General features: G+C 44.0%; 1 pseudogene across 1 annotated transcript in view; it reads left to right on the forward strand.

Moving 5' to 3' along the window:
* The first annotated feature begins 12,664 nt into the window (after window positions 1-12,664).
* The window catches only part of LOC311127408 (sphingosine 1-phosphate receptor 3-like), a 38,775-nt pseudogene continuing 33,780 nt past the window's right edge, over window positions 12,665-17,659 (forward strand). The window contains exon 1 of the transcript in view: window positions 12,665-12,689. The product of the transcript in view is annotated as a sphingosine 1-phosphate receptor 3-like (transcript). The remainder of the gene's footprint in view (window positions 12,690-17,659) is intronic.

A 17,659-nucleotide genomic window follows, 5' to 3' on the forward strand; every position in this document is an offset into this window, starting at 1 on the left:
TGTCCGACTCCTAACCGCTACCGCCTCCTAACCGCTACCGCAGGAACTGGTCCCGAACCCAACCGCAGTCCCGCAATGTTATTTTAGGCATATGTGACACAGCTCACTTGGCAGCCATGGTCGCAGCCATTTATTTCGGCCTATAGGCAATATCAAAATGCACAAAAATAACCTAAGAAACAGGTTAAATTACCAGAGATTCTCACGTGACCCATTATATTAGGCTATTGGTATTACTGGACTATATAAGCCAATAGGCTAGCTAGACACAGTTTGAAGAGAGCGGAGTTGTAGACTTACATTTTCTCTTTAGCTACGTTTTATAGCCTACCTTTTAGGAGTGGGACGATTTTCAGACGGAGACAGATATGGGTGATCAATATTTATTTATAGGCAATGTAGTAAACTATAGCCTAATAATATTTATGAAGAAACATTTCTTGAAAAGATAACTGCCCTGTGCTTCTCCGCCCATGCTACGGACTCTATTTAATTGAGACCTGATCTCACACTTCGGCTGAGCAGCCTGGTCTCATAGACTAGACGTAACATAGTAATTGTAAATCCGAGACATACAAATTAGTATGATATATTATGTTTGGTATGGTTACATATGACAGATGGTTAATTACGGCAAAAACGAAAGTAGGGTGGTTGATTAGGGTGGATGGGTGTGCTACAGAACTTGAAGCAACAAGAATAATGAGAGAGGACACTTGCACTTTCTTTTGAGCTACGTTTTGCTTATAGGATATAGCCTACCTTTTAGGAGGATGATTTGCAGGCAGAGACAAATAAATGGGTAATCAATATTGAATGAAAATGAAAAGGCACCTTTTACTTTTCAATGATTATATATTTGTTGCACCTCGAATCATGTTGGTTGAGCACCCTCCTCTTCTTTCCATTATCAATATTTATTTACAGACACTGTATTAAACTATAGTCCAATCCAGTGGTGTATTGATGCCTGGAGAAGTGGATATACTCCAATTTTTCCAAAATATTTCCAAACTTCCGACAAAGGAAAAGCGCCCTGTGTGAAAAATTCTATGAGAAACAGTGATGTACACTCTGAATTATCTAAAGTGACAAATCCCATATTGGTCTTTCACAGTCAGGCCAACCCAAGGCTAATAGTAGGCCTACCATTGAAACAGATACATTAAAAAAAAAAAGATTTTCCCAAATTTTTTCAGCTTTTCACTCTCAAAGCCACACTTTTTTAACAGAAAAACAACAAAATTGTATGTTCTAAATCAGTGTTTCCCAACTTTGGTCCCCAAGTACCCCCAACAGTTCACATTTGTATTGTAACCCTGGACAATCACACCTGATTCAACTTGTCAACTAATCATCAAGCCCTCAATGAACAGAATGAGGTGTGGTGTCCAGGGCTACAGTACATTCGGAAAGTATTCAGACCCCTTCACCTTTTCCACATTTTGTTACGTTACAGCATTATTCTAAAATTGATTAAATTGATTTTTTTTCTCATCAATCTACACACAATACCCCATAATGACAAAGCAAAAACAGGTTTTTAGAAATTCTTTCCCAAAAAATACATATATGAAATACCTTATTTACATAAGTATTCAGACCCTCTGTAGCACATGAGTTGGTGTTTGCAAAGGAAATGGCAACTGTATTGATGCAAATAATCATGTTATCATTCTGACGGGTAGGCGTAGGCTAGTTTGTAGCTACTGTATTTAACATTTAATAGAGAAGGTTTGTTGGAAACCCTTTCCATCTACCAGAAGATGGGTTAGGCCCATCATTAGCATCTCTATATTTTTTCTATTCCTTAATTGTTTGAAACCTGGACATTTTACTTCATGTTATGAGGCATGTCTTACCTTACTTGAAACTAGCCTATAGCCAAAATCCTGTACCTCCACTACACTACTTTGGTATGTATCAGTGGGGATTAAGAAGTGAGTATAAGCAATGCCCACAGGAAAATAGGTGGGCAGGCTATAGGCCTAGGGCATATACCTGCGTATACCCTCCATTACACCACTGGTCTAATCATATTTAATAAAATGTCCTTGGAAAGATAACTGCCAGGTGATTCTCTGCCCATGCGTAGGCAGCCTACTCTATTTCATTGAGACCACACATATAGGCTACATAGCGCACCTGATCTCGCAAACCCAACTAGAAGAGGAGTGGTAGGCTACTTAACTTGAAGAAGAGAATTCTGAGAGTGTGTGAATAATACGACAAAGATGTGCTTTTAATACAATAGGTAGACTAACGCATACAAATCAGAAAGATGTTTCCAAATAATCTGCAGGACAACAAAAATGTGTTCATCCCAAAGTCGTCTGTTTGACCGCCCGCTCCCAAACGCAGCATGATAAAAATAAAAATACATAAAAAATAATAATTCTGACGGAATGACCTGGGAGCTGCAGGTTCCGCATACTTCCCTGCCATGAAGCAGTGGGTCTTAATGTATCTTTCCTCAATTCCTCACATTCTCTCTCCTCGCCTCCTCAAAACGCATTGGAGAAGAAGGTCAGAGCAAGGGATCTTGGACCTTTTGGCAAAGAGATAGGGTGCGTGGAATCACAAATTGACACATTGAGAAAGAGCAAGTTAAGTTTTTGAATTAAAAAACAATTTTGGTTGAGGAGAGAGTTAATGAAATGGCTTTTGGTAATCAGTTACGGTCCACTGTCTGGTTTTGTCTTCCTGAAGGACAAGCAAGAAGTTGGGAGGCTAGCAATGTTTTTACAGACACAGGCATACATTTTCCTCTCACTATCTAGACTTTATTCATCTGTATCTCTCCACTGCCGTCTACTGGGTGATTGACTATACTACAGTTTCATTGTACAGGTTTGTTGCACACGACCTCTCCACTGTGATGCAGTTTCACCCCTTTAGAGGGTCCAGAGCGTGCTCGGTTTCTGTTATACCTGATAATAATTGCACACACCTGGTGTCCGAGGTCTAAATGTGTGCCAGATTAGAAGGGAACACTGAAAAAATTCAGTGGAACTGGCTTCGAGGTCCAGAGTTGAGTTTGAGGGTTATAGGGCATTGGCAGCACTCCGTTAAGCCCTGAATAAGTGATGCAAAGTAAAAGTAAAATTAAAAAGGTGTCCATTGACTAACAATAATTGATGAATAAGCAATAACAGCACTTGAAGTTCATTTTCTGTTGTCCCACTTTTGAAGACATGGGTCTTTACACTGACTGGCTGCATCTATATTAATACCAGCATGTCATTTTCCCGGCAAATATGACGGTCCCATCTATAAAACATTTTATGGGGAACCACATGTATGTCAGTATCTTATATTTAAGTTGCCATTTCAGAAACGTGGTCCCAAAGGAGACTTTTGTGTTTTCACTAGGAAACTAAACAGATACCAGTAGGATGCAAGTAGGCTACATGTTGCTGTAAGCTGTCTGACCCTAGAGCACAGAAACACATGTGATGTAGATTATGTTGTTTTGAGCAGGGAGAGTCTGTGTTACCCTTGAGGCTGGTTCCCAGTCATGATCATGGCAACTATTTCCTTATTATTATTTTCAGTGAGAGAATAAAGCTCATAAAGTATACTGAACAAAAATATAAACGCAACATGTAAAGTGTTGGTCCCATGTTTCATGAGCTGAAATAAAAGATCCCTAAAAATGTCCTTACACACAAAAAGCTTATTTCTCTCGAATTTGTTTACATCCCTGTTTGTGAGCATTTCTCCTTTGCCAAGATAATCCATCCACCTGACAGGTGTGGCATATCAAGAAGCTGATTAAACAGCATGATCATTATAATCATTACACAGGTGCACCTTGCGCTGGGGACAACAAAAGGCCACTCTAAAATGTGCAGTTTTGTCAAACAACACAATGCCACCGATGTCTCAAGTTTTGAGGGAGCTTGCAATTGGCATGCTGACTGCAGGAATGTCCACCAGAGCTGTTGCCAGATAATTTAATGTTGATTTTTCTACCATAAGTCGACTCCAAAATTGTTTTAGAGAATTTGGCAGTACGTCCAACCGGCCTCACAACCGCAGACCACGTGTAACCACACCAACCCAGGACCTCCACATCCAGATTCTTCACCTGCGAGATCGTCTGAGACCAGCCACCCGGACAGCTGATGAATCTGTGGGTTTGCGCAACCAAATAATTTCTGAACAAACTGTCAGAAACCGTCTCAGGGAAGCTCATCTGCGTGCTAATCGTCCTCACCAGGGTCTTCACCTGACTGCAGTTCGGCATCGTAACTGACTTCAGTGAGCAAATGCTCACCTTCGACGGCCACTGGCATGCTTGAGAAGTGTGCTCTGCACAGAGATACCGTGACGAGATCCTGAGGCCCATTGTCGTGCCATTTATCCGCCGCCATCACTCATGTTTCAGAATGATAATGCACAGCCCCATGTCAAAAGGATCTGTACACAATTCCTGGAAGCTGAAAATGTTCCAGTTTTTCCATGGCCTGCACACTCACCAGACCTGTCACCCATTGAGCATGTTTGGGATGCTCTGGATCAACGTGTACGACAGCGTGTTCCAGTTCCCGCCAATATCCAGCAATTTCACTCAGCCATTGAAGAGGAGTGGGACAACATTCCACAGGCCAAAATCAACAGCCTGATCAACTCTATGCGAAGGACATATGTTGCGCTGCATGAGGCAAATGGTGGTCACACCAGATACTGACTGGTCTAACAGAACAGATAGATAGCAATAAAAACTGTAACATAGAGGCTCAGAATAAATTAGAGGAAAAACAAAAATAAATGGAGAAACTTATTCAAGAAAGATGAAGTGTAATATGTTCTAAAAAATAAAGCAAACTGGATAAAATATGGGGGAAAATGCACCAAATTCTTTTTAAATCTTCAACATAGAAATGCTACCAAAAATTATTTACTGAAACTGGTTACAAATGACGGAGTCACCCATGATTCACCAAATTATATTTTGAAGGAGGAAGCAAAGTACTTTAAGCAGATGTTTTCATTTCAGTCACCTCCATCTCCTCTAACTGAAGCTAATTGTAGGGATTTGTTTTCTATTGATAATGTAAAATGAACAGCCATACAGAAAGACTCATGTGGAGGTGAAATTACAGAGGAGGAACTTCTGGATGCAATTAAATACTTTAAGTCCGGGAAAACTCCAGGGTTGGATGGCATACTAGTCGAGGTATACCACATTTTTTTGGATATACTCAGAGGACCGTTATTAGCATGTTTTAACCACTCCTATGTAAATGGTAGATTATCAGATACTCAAGAAGAAGGTCTGATTTCATTATTACTGAAACAGGATACAAGTGGGAAATATAAAGATCCAGTCCATTAAAACAATTGGAGGCCCCTTACACTTCAGTGTTGTGATGCAAAAATTCCAGCAAAATGTATAGCGCATAGAATAAAAAAGGTATTGTAGGACATTATTCATTCTAATCAGACAGGTTTTTTTTTACATGGACGATACATTGGAGATAATATAAGGCAGGTACTGGAAACAATAGAACACTATAAAAAATCTGGGAAACCAGGCCTGCTATTCATTGCAGACTTTGAAAAGGTATTTGATAAAGTACGACTGGAGTTTATATATAAATGCCTGGGGCATTTCAATTTTGTAGACTCTCTTATAAAATGGGTTAAAATCATGTATAGTATAGTAACCCTAGGTGTAAAATAGTAAATAATGGCTATTTCTCAGAAAGTTTTAAACTGTCAAGAGGAGTAAAACAAGGTTGTCCACTATCGGCATATATATTTATTATGGCCATTGAAATGTTAGCTATTGAAATCAGATCCAACAATAATATCAAGGGATTAGAAATCCATGGCTTAAAAACAACGGTGTCATTGTACGCTGATGATTCGTGTTTTCTTTTAAATCCACAACTTGAATCCCTCCACAGCCTCATATTTGCACATTCAGGTAACAAAAACATATGGAAATGTCTGCTCTACCCAAAATTACAACCAAATAATTGCAGCATTACCGCAAAAATGGAAGAGGAAAGTGGAAGGCGGAAAAAGTAAGGAACTTTTTGAGAATGACACAAATACAAATTTTCACAAAGTCTGCTGCCTCAGTTTTGATGATGGCAATTTGCATATACTCCAGAATGTCATGAAGAGTGATCAGATGAATTGCAATTAATTGCAAAGTCCCTCTTTGCCATGAAAATGAACTTAATCCCCCCCAAAAAAATTCCACTGCATTTCAGCCCTGCCACAAAAGGACCAGCTGACATCATGTCAGTGATTCTCTCGTTAACACAGGTGAGAGTGTTGACGAGGACAAGGCTGGAGATCACTCTGTCATGCTGATTGAGTTAGAATAACAGACTGGAAGCTTAAAAAGGAGGGTGGTGCTTGAAATCACTGTTCATCCTCTTTTAACCATGGTTACGTGCAAGGAAACACGTGCCGTCATCATTGCTTTGCACAAAAAGGGCATCACAGGCAAGGATATTGCTGCTAGTAAGATTGCACCTAAATCAACCATTTATCGGATCATCAAGAACTTCAAGGAGAGAGGTTCAATTGTTGTGAAGAAGGCTTCAGGGCAACCAAGAAAGACCAGAAAGCGCCAGAACGTCTCCTAAAGTTGATTCAGCTGCGGGATCGGGGCACCACTAGTGCAGAGCTTGCTCAGGAATGGCAGCAGGCAGGTGTGAGTGCATCTGCACGCACAGTGAGGCTAAGACTTTTGGAGGATGGCCTGGTGTCAAGAAGGGCAGCGAGGAAGCCACTTCTCTCCAGGAAAAACATCAGGGACAGACTGATATTCTGCAAAAGGTACAGGGATTGGACTGCTAAGGACTGGGGTAAAGTCATTTTCTCTGATGAATCCCCTTTCCGATTGTTTGGGGCATCCGGAAAACACCTTGTCCGGAGAAGACAAGGTGAGCGCTACCATCAGTCCTGTGTCATGCCAACAGTAAAGCATCCAGAGACCATTCATGTGTGGGCTCACTCACAATTTTGCCTAAGAACACAGCCATGAATAACGAATGGTACCAACACATCCTCCGAGAGCAATTTCTCCCAACCATCCAAGAATAGTTTGGTGACGACCAATGCCATTTCCAGCATGATGGAGCACCTTGCCATAAGGCAAAAGTGATAACTAAGTGGCTCGGGGAACAAAACATCAACATTTTGGGTCCATGGCCAGGAAACTCCCCAGACCTTAATCCCATTGAGAACTTGTGGTCAATCCTCAAGAGGCGGGTGGACAAACAAAACCCCACGAATTCTGACAAACTCTAAGCATTGATTATGGAAGAATGGGCAGCCATTATTCAGGATGTGGCCCAGAAGTTAATTAACAGCATGCCAGGGCAGATTGCAGAGGTCTTGAAAAAGAAGGGTCAACACTGCAAATATTGACTCTTTGCATAAATTTAATGTAATTGTCAATAAAAGCCTTTGACACTTATGGAATGCTTGTAATTATACTTCAGTATACCATAGTAACATCTGACAAAAATATCTAAAAACACTGAAGCAGCAAACTTTGTGAAGACCAATACTTGTGTCATTCTCAAAACTTTTGACCACGACTGTATATATATGTATGTATATGTATTTATATGTATGTATGTCTACAGTGGGGAAAAAAGTATTTAGTCAGCCACCAATTGTGCAAGTTCTCCCACTTAAAAAGATGAGAGAGGCCTGTAATTTTCATCATAGGTACACGTCAACTATGATTGACAAATTGAGAGAAAAAAAATCCAGAAAATCACATTGTAGGATTTTTAATGAATTTATTTGCAAATTATGGTGGAAAATAAGTATTTGGTCACCTACAAACAAGCAAGATTTCTGGCTCTCACAGACCTGTAACTTCTTCTTTAAGAGGCTCCTCTGTCCTCCACTCGTTACCTGTATTAATGGCACCTGTTTGAACTTGTTATCAGTATAAAAGACACCTGTCCACAACCTCAAACAGTCACACTCCAAACTCCACTATGGCCAAGACCAAAAAGCTGTCAAAGGACACCAGAAACAAAATTGTAGACCTGCACCAGGCTGGGAAGACTGAATCTGCAATAGGTAAGCAGCTTGGTTTGAAGAAATCAACTGTGGGAGCAATTATTAGGAAATGAAAGACATACAAGACCACTGATAATCTCCCTCGATCTGGGGCTCCACGCAAAATCTCACCCCGTGGGGTCAAAATGATCACAAGAACGGTGAGCAAAAATCCCAGAACCACACAGGGGGACCTAGTGGATGACCTGCAGAGAGCTGGGACCAAAGTAACAAAGCCTACCATCAGTAACACACTACGCCGCCAGGGACTCAAATCCTGCAGTGCCAGACGTGTCCCCCTGCTTAAGTCAGTACATGTCCAGGCCCATCTGAAGTTTGCTAGAGTGCATTTGGATGATCCAGAAGAGGATTGGGAGAATGTCATATGGTCAGATGAAACCAAAATATAACTTTTTGGTAAAAACTCAACTCGTCTTGTTTGGAGGACAAAGAATGCTGAGTTGCATCCAAAGAACACCATCCCTACTGTGAAGCATGGGGGTGGAAACATCATGCTTTGGGGCTGTTTTTCTGCAAAGGGACCAGGACGACTGATCCGTGTAAAGGAAAGAATGAATGGGGCCATGTATCGTGTAATTTGGAGTGAAAACCTCCTTCCATCAGCAAGGGCATTGAAGATGAAACGTGGCTGGGTCTTTCAGCATGACAATGATCCCAAACACACCGCCCGGGCAACGAAGGAGTGGCTTCGTAAGAATTATTTCAAGGTCCTGGAGTGGCCTAGCCAGTCTCCAGATCTCAACCCCATAGAAAATCTTTGGAGGGAGTTGAAAGTCCGTGTTGCCCAGCGACAGCCTCAAAACATCACTGCTCTAGAGGAGATCTGCATGGAGGAATGGGCCAAAATACCAGCAACAGTGTGTGAAAACCTTGTGAAGACTTACAGAAAACGTTTGACCCGTGTCATTGCCAACAAAGGGTATATAACAAAGTATTGAGAAACTTTTGTTATTGACCAAATACTTATTTTCCACCATAATTTGCAAATAAATTCATAAAAAATCCTACTATGTGATTTTCTGGAATTTTTTTCTCATTTTGTCTGTCATAGTTGACGTGTACCTATGATGAAAATTACAGGCCTCTCTCATCTTTTTAAGTGGGAGAACTTGCACAATTGGTGGCTGACTAAATACTTTTTTCCCCCACTGTAGATATCTTAATAACTAAATAGATTCAATGTTGCTATCGAAGTCATTCCAAAGGGTAGGTTTAACAGAGCAAAGTAAATGTAACCATACTTTATGTCATAAATCATAAATGATACTATTAAGGCCTATATAGCATTTGCGAAGTCATCAACAGCTATTGTTTTAAATTCAACAAAAAATAGACAATACATATAGGCCTAGGGTTTCAAGCTTTGGTAGATTTCTATTTGAAGTTAGTGCTGGATGTTGTATTCACGTCTTCATCTCAACCCCCCAAAAAAGAAAAAAATAGGATTCAATAATGTTTGATTTGATTTAGTCCTATTCCTTAACTTAGATTTTTGGTTGAGATGGAGATGTGAATCCAACATATCAATTATTAATTTGTAGACAAACTGGAATTAAAGCCAGACTAAGTCAGTGGCACAAAATATACATATTCAAATGTTGATATCTGGTTGCATTGACAACCAAACAAAATTCAATATCACTTTGCAATACAGTAAATAGCCTATTAACTTGTCGACAAGTTAACAAATGATATGTTGGATTCACATCTTCAACTAAACCAAAAATAAAAGTTAAAGAATAAGATTACGCCAGCGGATCAGATGAAACTATCCAAGCATTAGATACATCTCTTTTAAATGTTGATATTTGGTTGCGTTGTCAACCAAACACAATTTAATATTACCTTTGTAATACAGTAAATAGCAAAAGTTTAGACTATCTTACAAACTAATGTAACATTATTTATTCAACCTTAAAATGAGTAACACATCCATGGCCACATTTTGAGGTTACTGTAACTATAAATGTCTTCTTATGTAATAATAGAAAGCGTGTATGTTCCATATACAGTGGGGAGAACAAGTATTTGATACACTGCCGATTTTGCAGGTTTTCCTACTTACAAAGCATGTAGAGGTCTGTAATTTTTATCATAGGTACACTTCAACTGTGAGAGACGGAATCTAAAACATAAATCCAGAAATTCACATTGTATGATTTTTAAGTAATTAATTTGCATTTTATTGCATGACATAAGTATTTGATACATCAGAAAAGCAGAACTTAATATTTGGTACAGAAATCTTTGTTTGCAATTACAGAGATCATACGTTTCCTGTAGGTCTTGACCAGGTTTGCACACACTGCAGCAGGGATTTTGGCCCACTCCTCCATACAGACCTTCTCCAGATCCTTCAGGTTTTGGGACTGTCGCTGGGCAATACGGACTTTCAGCTCCCTCCAAAGATGTTCTATTGGGTTCAGGTCTGGAGACTGGCTAGGCCACTCCAGGACCCTGAGATGCTTCTTACGGAGCCACTCCTTAGTTACCCTGGATGTGTTTCGGGTCGTTGTCATGCTGGAAGACCCAGCCACGACCCATCTTCAATGCTCTTACTGAGGGAAGGAGGTTGTTGGCCAAGATCTCGCGATACATGGCCCCATCCATCCTCCCCTCAATACGGTGCAGTCGTCCTGTCCCCTTTGCAGAAAAGCATCCCCAAAGAATGATGTTTCCACCTCCATGCTTCACGGTTGGGATGGTGTTCTTGGGGTTGTACTCATCCTTCTTCTTCCTCCAAACACGGCGAGTGGAGTTTAGACCAAAAAGCTCTATTTTTGTCTCATCAGACCACATGACCTTCTCCCATTCCTCCTCTGGATCATCCAGATGGTCATTGGCAAACTTCAGACGGGCCTGGACATGCGTTGGCTTGAGCAGGGGGACCTTGCGTGCGCTGCAGGATTTTAATCCATGACAGCGTAGTGTGTTACTAATGGTTTTCTTTGAGACTGTGGTCCCAGCTCTCTTCAGGTCATTGACCAGGTCCTGCCGTGTAGTTCTGGGCTGATCCCTCACCTTCCTCATGATCATTGATGCCCCACGAGGTGAGATCTTGCATGGAGCCCCAGATCGAGGGTGATTGACAAAGGATACACGTGACTCCGGGGAAGTGCAGCTCCTACCTGGAGATTTATCGCACAATCCCCCGGACGATGGGGTGGTAATTTAGTCGCCCTCTTTTGACTGAAGACGATAGCCAAATCGGCATACTCGAATGGAATGTGCATGGTGGAAACCTGGTTTGGACTTTCCACCGAAGTTGCCCCCAAGGAAACTCCTAAACACCTCCCTAAACACTGACTGGACCATCCCTTGAGAGCCCTCTGTTGCCATGAAATCGTGGGGTCATGAATGGCTAACCAGGGAAGTCCCAACACCACAGGATGCGCAGGAGAATCAATCAGATAGAGGCTAATCCTCTCCTCATGACCCCCCTGCGTCATCATTAGCAGTGGAGCGGTGACCTCCCTGATTATGCCCGACCCTAACGGGCGACTATCTAATGCGTGAACAGGGAAAGGTTTATCAACAGACACTGTGGGAATCCCTAGGCTACGTGCTTACTGGCGATCAATAAAATTCACAGCCGCGCCTGAATCTACTAGCGCCTTATGCTGGGAATGGGGAGAAAATTGTGGAAACATAATGTCGATACACATATTAGCAACAGGGAACTCAGGGTTAGTCGGGTGCCTACTCACCTGAGACGGTCGACCAGTGCTCTGCCTGCTACCTCGACCTCCTGAGAACCCTCCCCTGCACCGACCAGCAGTGTGTCCTCTGCGGCCACACTTGGTGCAGGGGACAGTCTCTCTCCCAGTCTCCCTACCTGCAGCACCTCCGAGCTCCATGGGGGTATGCTCGGAGGTGCTGGGGGATGGAATGGACAGACTCCCATCAGAACGTCCGCGGGCTGCCAACAGGTCATCCAACCTGATGGACATGTCCACCAGTTGGTCCAGGTTGAAATTGGTGTCCCTGCAGGCCAGCTCCCGACGGACGTCCTCCCCTAAGCTGCAACGATAGTGGTCGATAAGGGCCCGCTCATTTCATCCCGCGCTGGCTGCTAAAGTCTTAAACTCCAGCGCAAAATCCTGCACGCTCCTCATCTCCTGTCGTAGGTGGACCAGACGTTCTCCCGCCGCTCTCCCCTCAAGTGGATGATCGAATATTGCCCGGAAGGGGCGGGTGAAATCCTCGTAGCGGACAGTTCTCGAGTCTATATTCCCACACTCGGCGTTTGCCCACTCAAGCACCTTCCCCGATAGACAGGAGATGAGGGTGGACACGCTCTCGTATCCCGAGGGCGCCGGGTGAATGGTGGCCAGGTAGAGCTCTACCTGGAGGAGAAATCCCTGGCACCCGGCAGGTGTAACGTCGTATGCCCTCGGTAGCCAGTGTAGCAGGTGGTGGTGTGGTAGGACATGGTGAAGGGATACCACCTCTCTCAATTCGCTCCATCATCTGGAACACTCGTTCCATCGTAGCACAGAGATTCTGGAGTATCGTCCCTTGACGTTGGACTCGTTCCTCCATCGTCTCGGTAGATCCAGTCGTTCCTGCTGACTCCATAGTGGTGCGTGTTTCTGTCACGATGTCAGTTGTGTCCGGCAGGCGAGGTGAGTAGTCATGCTGTACTTCGCTCCGCAGGTAATACGACACATTACATTACAATGGAACGATTTGATTAGTGTAATGTTGGCTAGCTACATAGTTGTATTTGTATCAAAGATAAAGGTGTAGTATAGAGTAACTATCGAGGTTAGCTAGCCAGCTACATTCGTTCGCAGCGACGCCATTTTTCAAACAAAGTCAACACCGCAGCCATTGCTAGCTAGCCAACACTACCAGCTACCAGCTAGCAGTACTGTAGCAACTAAATACAATATCCTTTTAGCCAGCTACATTCGTTCACAGCGACGCCGTTTTTCAAACAAAGTCATCACCGCAGCCATTGCTAGCTAGCCAATGCTACCAGCTAGCAGTACTATAGCAACTAAATACAATATAATTTTAGCCAGCTACATTCGTTCGCAGCGACGCCGTTTTTCAAACAAAGTCAACACAGCAGCCATTGCTAGCTAGCCAACACTACCATCTAGCAGTACTGTAGCAGCTAAATACAATATCTTTGTGCTAGCTAGCCAACGTTTAATTATTGCTGCGTTATGAAAGGAACTAGACACGGACACGAATTATCTGTTTAGTGTGTTAACACACTATTGGTAGTTTGTTGTAACCAAGTATTGGTGCTAAACCGTGTGTTATTGGATGCTAGCATGCTAGTTAGCTATGGCGTCATAGTTAGCTAGCTGAAAAAAGTAAGTTGAGTCTATTCCTTAAAACATTGAACCGCTGTAGTTTACAACAATTCTAATTTCTAAAGTGGAAGTTGGGAGAGTTTTATTCGGGTGTTTCAGTGAAACAATTATAGTCTCTGAGGTGGAAGTTTGGAGAGTTATATTTGGGAGTTGTGGTGAGGGAGGCCCCGCTCTCTCCTTTCCCTGATGTTTAGTTCATTTCATTCCGATCTCCTCTGCATTATTGTAGTCATTTGCTACAGCCTGTCAACTATGCCTCTGCCTATCCCTGTTCTCTCCTCTCCGCACAGGCTACACAAACGCCTCACACCGCGTGGCTGCTGCCTCTCTAACCTGGTGGTCCCTGCACGCACCACACACCTGGAGTTCCAGGTCTCAGGCAGCCTCTGGAACTGCCGTTCTGCTGCCAACAAGGCTGACTTCATCTCAGCCTATGCTACCCTCCAGTCCCTCGACTTCCTGGCGCTGACGGAAACATGGATTACCACTGAAAACACTGCTACTCCTACTGCTCTCTCCTCGTCTGACCATGTGTTCTCGTATACCCGAGAGCATCTTGTCAGAGGGGTGGTGGCACAGGAATCCTCATCTCTCCCAAGTGGACATTCTCAATTTTTCCCCTAACCCATCTGTCTATCTCCTCATTTGAATTCCATGCTGTCACCGTCACTAGCCCATTTAAGCTTAATATCCTTGTCATCTATCGCCCTCCAGGTTCCCTTGGAGAGTTCATCAATGAGCTTGACCCCTTGATAAGCTCCTTTCCTGAGGATGGCTCACCCCTCACAGTTTTGGGGGATTTCAACCTCCCTACGTCTACATTTGACTAATTTCTCTCTGCCCCATTCTTTCCACTCCTCTCCTCTTTTGACCTCACCCTCTCACCATCCCCCCCTACTCACAAGGCAGGCAATACGCTTGACCTCATCTTTACTAGATGCTGCTCTTCTACTAATCTCACTGCAACTCCCCTCCATGTCTCCGACCACTACTTTGTATCCTTTTCTCTCTCGCTCTCCTCCAACACTACTCACTCTGCCCCTACACAGATGGTAATGCGCCGCCGCAACCTTCGCTCTCTCTCTCCCACTACTCTCTCCTCTTCCATCCTATCATCTCTTCCCTCTGCTCAATCCTTCTCCCTCCAATCTCCTGATTCTGCCTCCTCAACCCTCCTCTCCTCCCTTTCTGCATCCTTTGACTCTCTGTGTCCCCTATCCTCCCGGCCGGCTCGGTCCTCCCCTCCAGCTCCGTGGCTTGATGACTCATTGCGAGCTCACAGAACAGAGCTCCGGGCAGCTGAGCGGAAATGGAAGAAAACTAGACTCCCTGCCGACCTGGCATCTTTTCACTCCCTCCTCTCTACATTTTCTTCATCTGTTTCTGCTGCTAAGGCCACTTTCTACCACTCTAAATTCCAAGCATCTGCCTCTAACCCTAGGAAGCTCTTTGCCACATTCTCCTCCCTGCTGAATCCTCCCCCCCCCCCCCCCCCCTCCCTCTCTGTGGATGACTTCGTCAACCACTTTGAAAAGAAGGTTGACGACATCCGATCCTCGTTTGTTAAGTCTAATGACACTGCTGGTCCTGCTCACACTGCCCTACCCTATGCTTTGACTTCTTTCTCCCCTCTCTCTCCAGATAAAATCTCGCGACTTGTGACTGCAGGCCGCCCAACAACCTGCCCGCTTGACCCCATCCCCTCCTCTCTTCTCCAGACCATCTCCGGTGACCTTCTCCCCTACCTCACCTCGCTGATCAACTCATCCTTGACCTGGCTATGTCCCTTCCGTCTTCAAGAGAGCGAGAGTTGCACCCCTTCTCAAAAAACCAACACTCGATCCCTCTGATGTCAACAACTACAGACCAGTATCCCTTCTTTCTTTTCTTTCCAAAACTATTGAGCGTGCCGTCTTTAGCCAACTCTCTTGCTATCTCTCTCAGAATGACCTTCTTGATCCAAACCAGTCAGGTTTCAGGACTGGTCATTCAACTGAGACTGCTCTTCTCTGTGTCACGGAGGCTCTCCGCACTGCTAAAGCTAACTCTCTCTCCTCTGCTCTTGTCCTTCTAGACCTGTCTGCTGCCTTTGATACTGTGAACCATCAGATCCTCCTCTCCACCCTCTCCGAGCTGGGCATCTCCGGCGCGGCTCACTCTTGGATTGCGTCCTACCTGACCGGTCGCTCCTACCAAGTGGCGTGGCGAGAAGCTGTCTCCGCACCACGTGCTCTCACCACTGGTGTCCCCCAGGGCTCAGTTCTAGGCCCTCTCCTATTCTCGCTATACACCAAGTCACTTGGCTCTGTCATATCCTCACATGGCCTCTCCTATCATTGCTACGCTGACGATACACAACTAATCTTCTCCTTTCCCCCTTCTGATAACCAGGTGGCGAATCGCATCTCTGCATGTCTGGCAGACATATCAGTATGGATGACGGTTCACCACCTCAAGCTGAACCTTGGCAAGACGGAGCTGCTCTTCCTCCCGGGGAAGGACTGCCCGTTCCATGATCTCGCCATCACGGTTGACAACTCCGTTGTGTCCTCCTCCCAGAGTGCGAAGAGCCTTGGCGTGACCCTGGACAACACCCTGTCGTTCTCCGCTAACATCAAGGCAGTGACCCGATCCTGCAGGTTCATGCTCTACAAAATTCGGAGAGTACGACCCTGCCTTACACAGGAAGCGGCACAGGTCCTAATCCAGGCACTTGTCATCTCCCGTCTGGATTACTGCAACTCGCTGTTGGCTGGGCTCCCTGCCTGTGCCATTAAACCCCTACAACTCATCCAGAATGCTGCAGCCCGTCTGGTGTTCAACCTTCCCAAGTTCTCTCACGTCACCCCGCTCCTCTGCACACTCCACTGGCTTCCAGTTGAAGCTCGCATCTGTTACAAGACCATGGTGCTTGCCTATGGAGCTGTGAGGGGAACGGCACTTCCGTACCTTCAGGCTCTGATCAGTCCCTACACCCAAACGAGGGCACTGCGTTCATCCACCTCTGGCCTGCTGGCTCCCCTTCCTCTGCGGAAGCATAGTTCCCGCTCAGCCCAGTCAAAACTGTTCGCTGCTCTGGCACCCCAATGGTGGAACAAGCTCCCTCACGACGCCAGGACAGCGGAGTCACTCACCACCTTCCGGAGACATTTGAAACCCCACCTCTTTAAGGAATACCTGGGATAGGATAAAGTAATCCTTCTACCCCCCCCCCATCCCCTAAAAAAAAAAAAAAAAAAAAAAAAAAAAAAATGTAAAGTGGTTATCCCACTGGCTATAGGGTGAATGCACCAATTTGTAAGTCACTCTGGATAAGAGCATCTGCTAAATGACGTAAATGTACATGTAAATGTAAGTGTATGCGGTAGACACAGAACTCAAGGAAAAAACGTATCTTTACTCAAATCACGTAAAGAAACAAGAAGTCCCACGCAGGGAGGAATAAACCCGCTCACCAACGACATCCGAGAACAAACAACAAACACGCACAGAACACAATGGGAGCCACAGGGTTAAATAGGGGCGGAGTAATCACAAGATGGCCAACAGGTGTGAAACAATCTGACACAACAGGTTGAACATAGAAACATAGAACATAGATCGGCAGCAGCTAGTACTCCGGTGCCGAAACCTGCCCGAGCAAGGAGGAGGGGCAGCCTCGGCAGAATCCGTGACACCAGTCTGTGAGAGCCGGAATTCTTACTGGTTGGTAGGTGATCAAATACTTATGTCATGCAATAAAATGCAAATTAATTACTTAAAAATCATACAATGTGATTTTCTGGATTTTTGTTTTAGATTCCGTCGCTCACAGTTGAAGTGTACCTATGATCAAAATTACAGACCTCTACATGCTTTGTAAGTAGGAAAACCTGCAAAATCGGCAGTGTATCAAATACTTGTTCTGCCCACTGTAGCATGCAAAGGTCGCAGGTCTTTGGAAATCTTCACAATTGCTATAATAATCTGTGCAGAATCTCGAACAGAATTGATCACTTGCGCTATGTACTTTTAATGTAATCTCAACTGCAATCCATGTCATTTTGTTGTGCTATTAGATGAAGAACAGTGATAACACATTAAGTTGTTGTTGAAATACAAAATATTTGACATTGTATTCCCATTTGAACTTTGTTGTGCTTTTAAATGGTTGAAATCGCAGTGAAAATACATGTAGAAAAATCTGACATTTTTCTATTGGAATTTGGTTATGCTTTTAGATGGTTGAAAGCATTGTGATAACACATTGGGAATTCAACAAACTTCTG

This window comes from Coregonus lavaretus (assembly GCF_964263955.1).
Source record: "Coregonus lavaretus genome assembly, chromosome: 4".
Lineage (NCBI taxonomy): Eukaryota > Metazoa > Chordata > Actinopteri > Salmoniformes > Salmonidae > Coregonus > Coregonus lavaretus.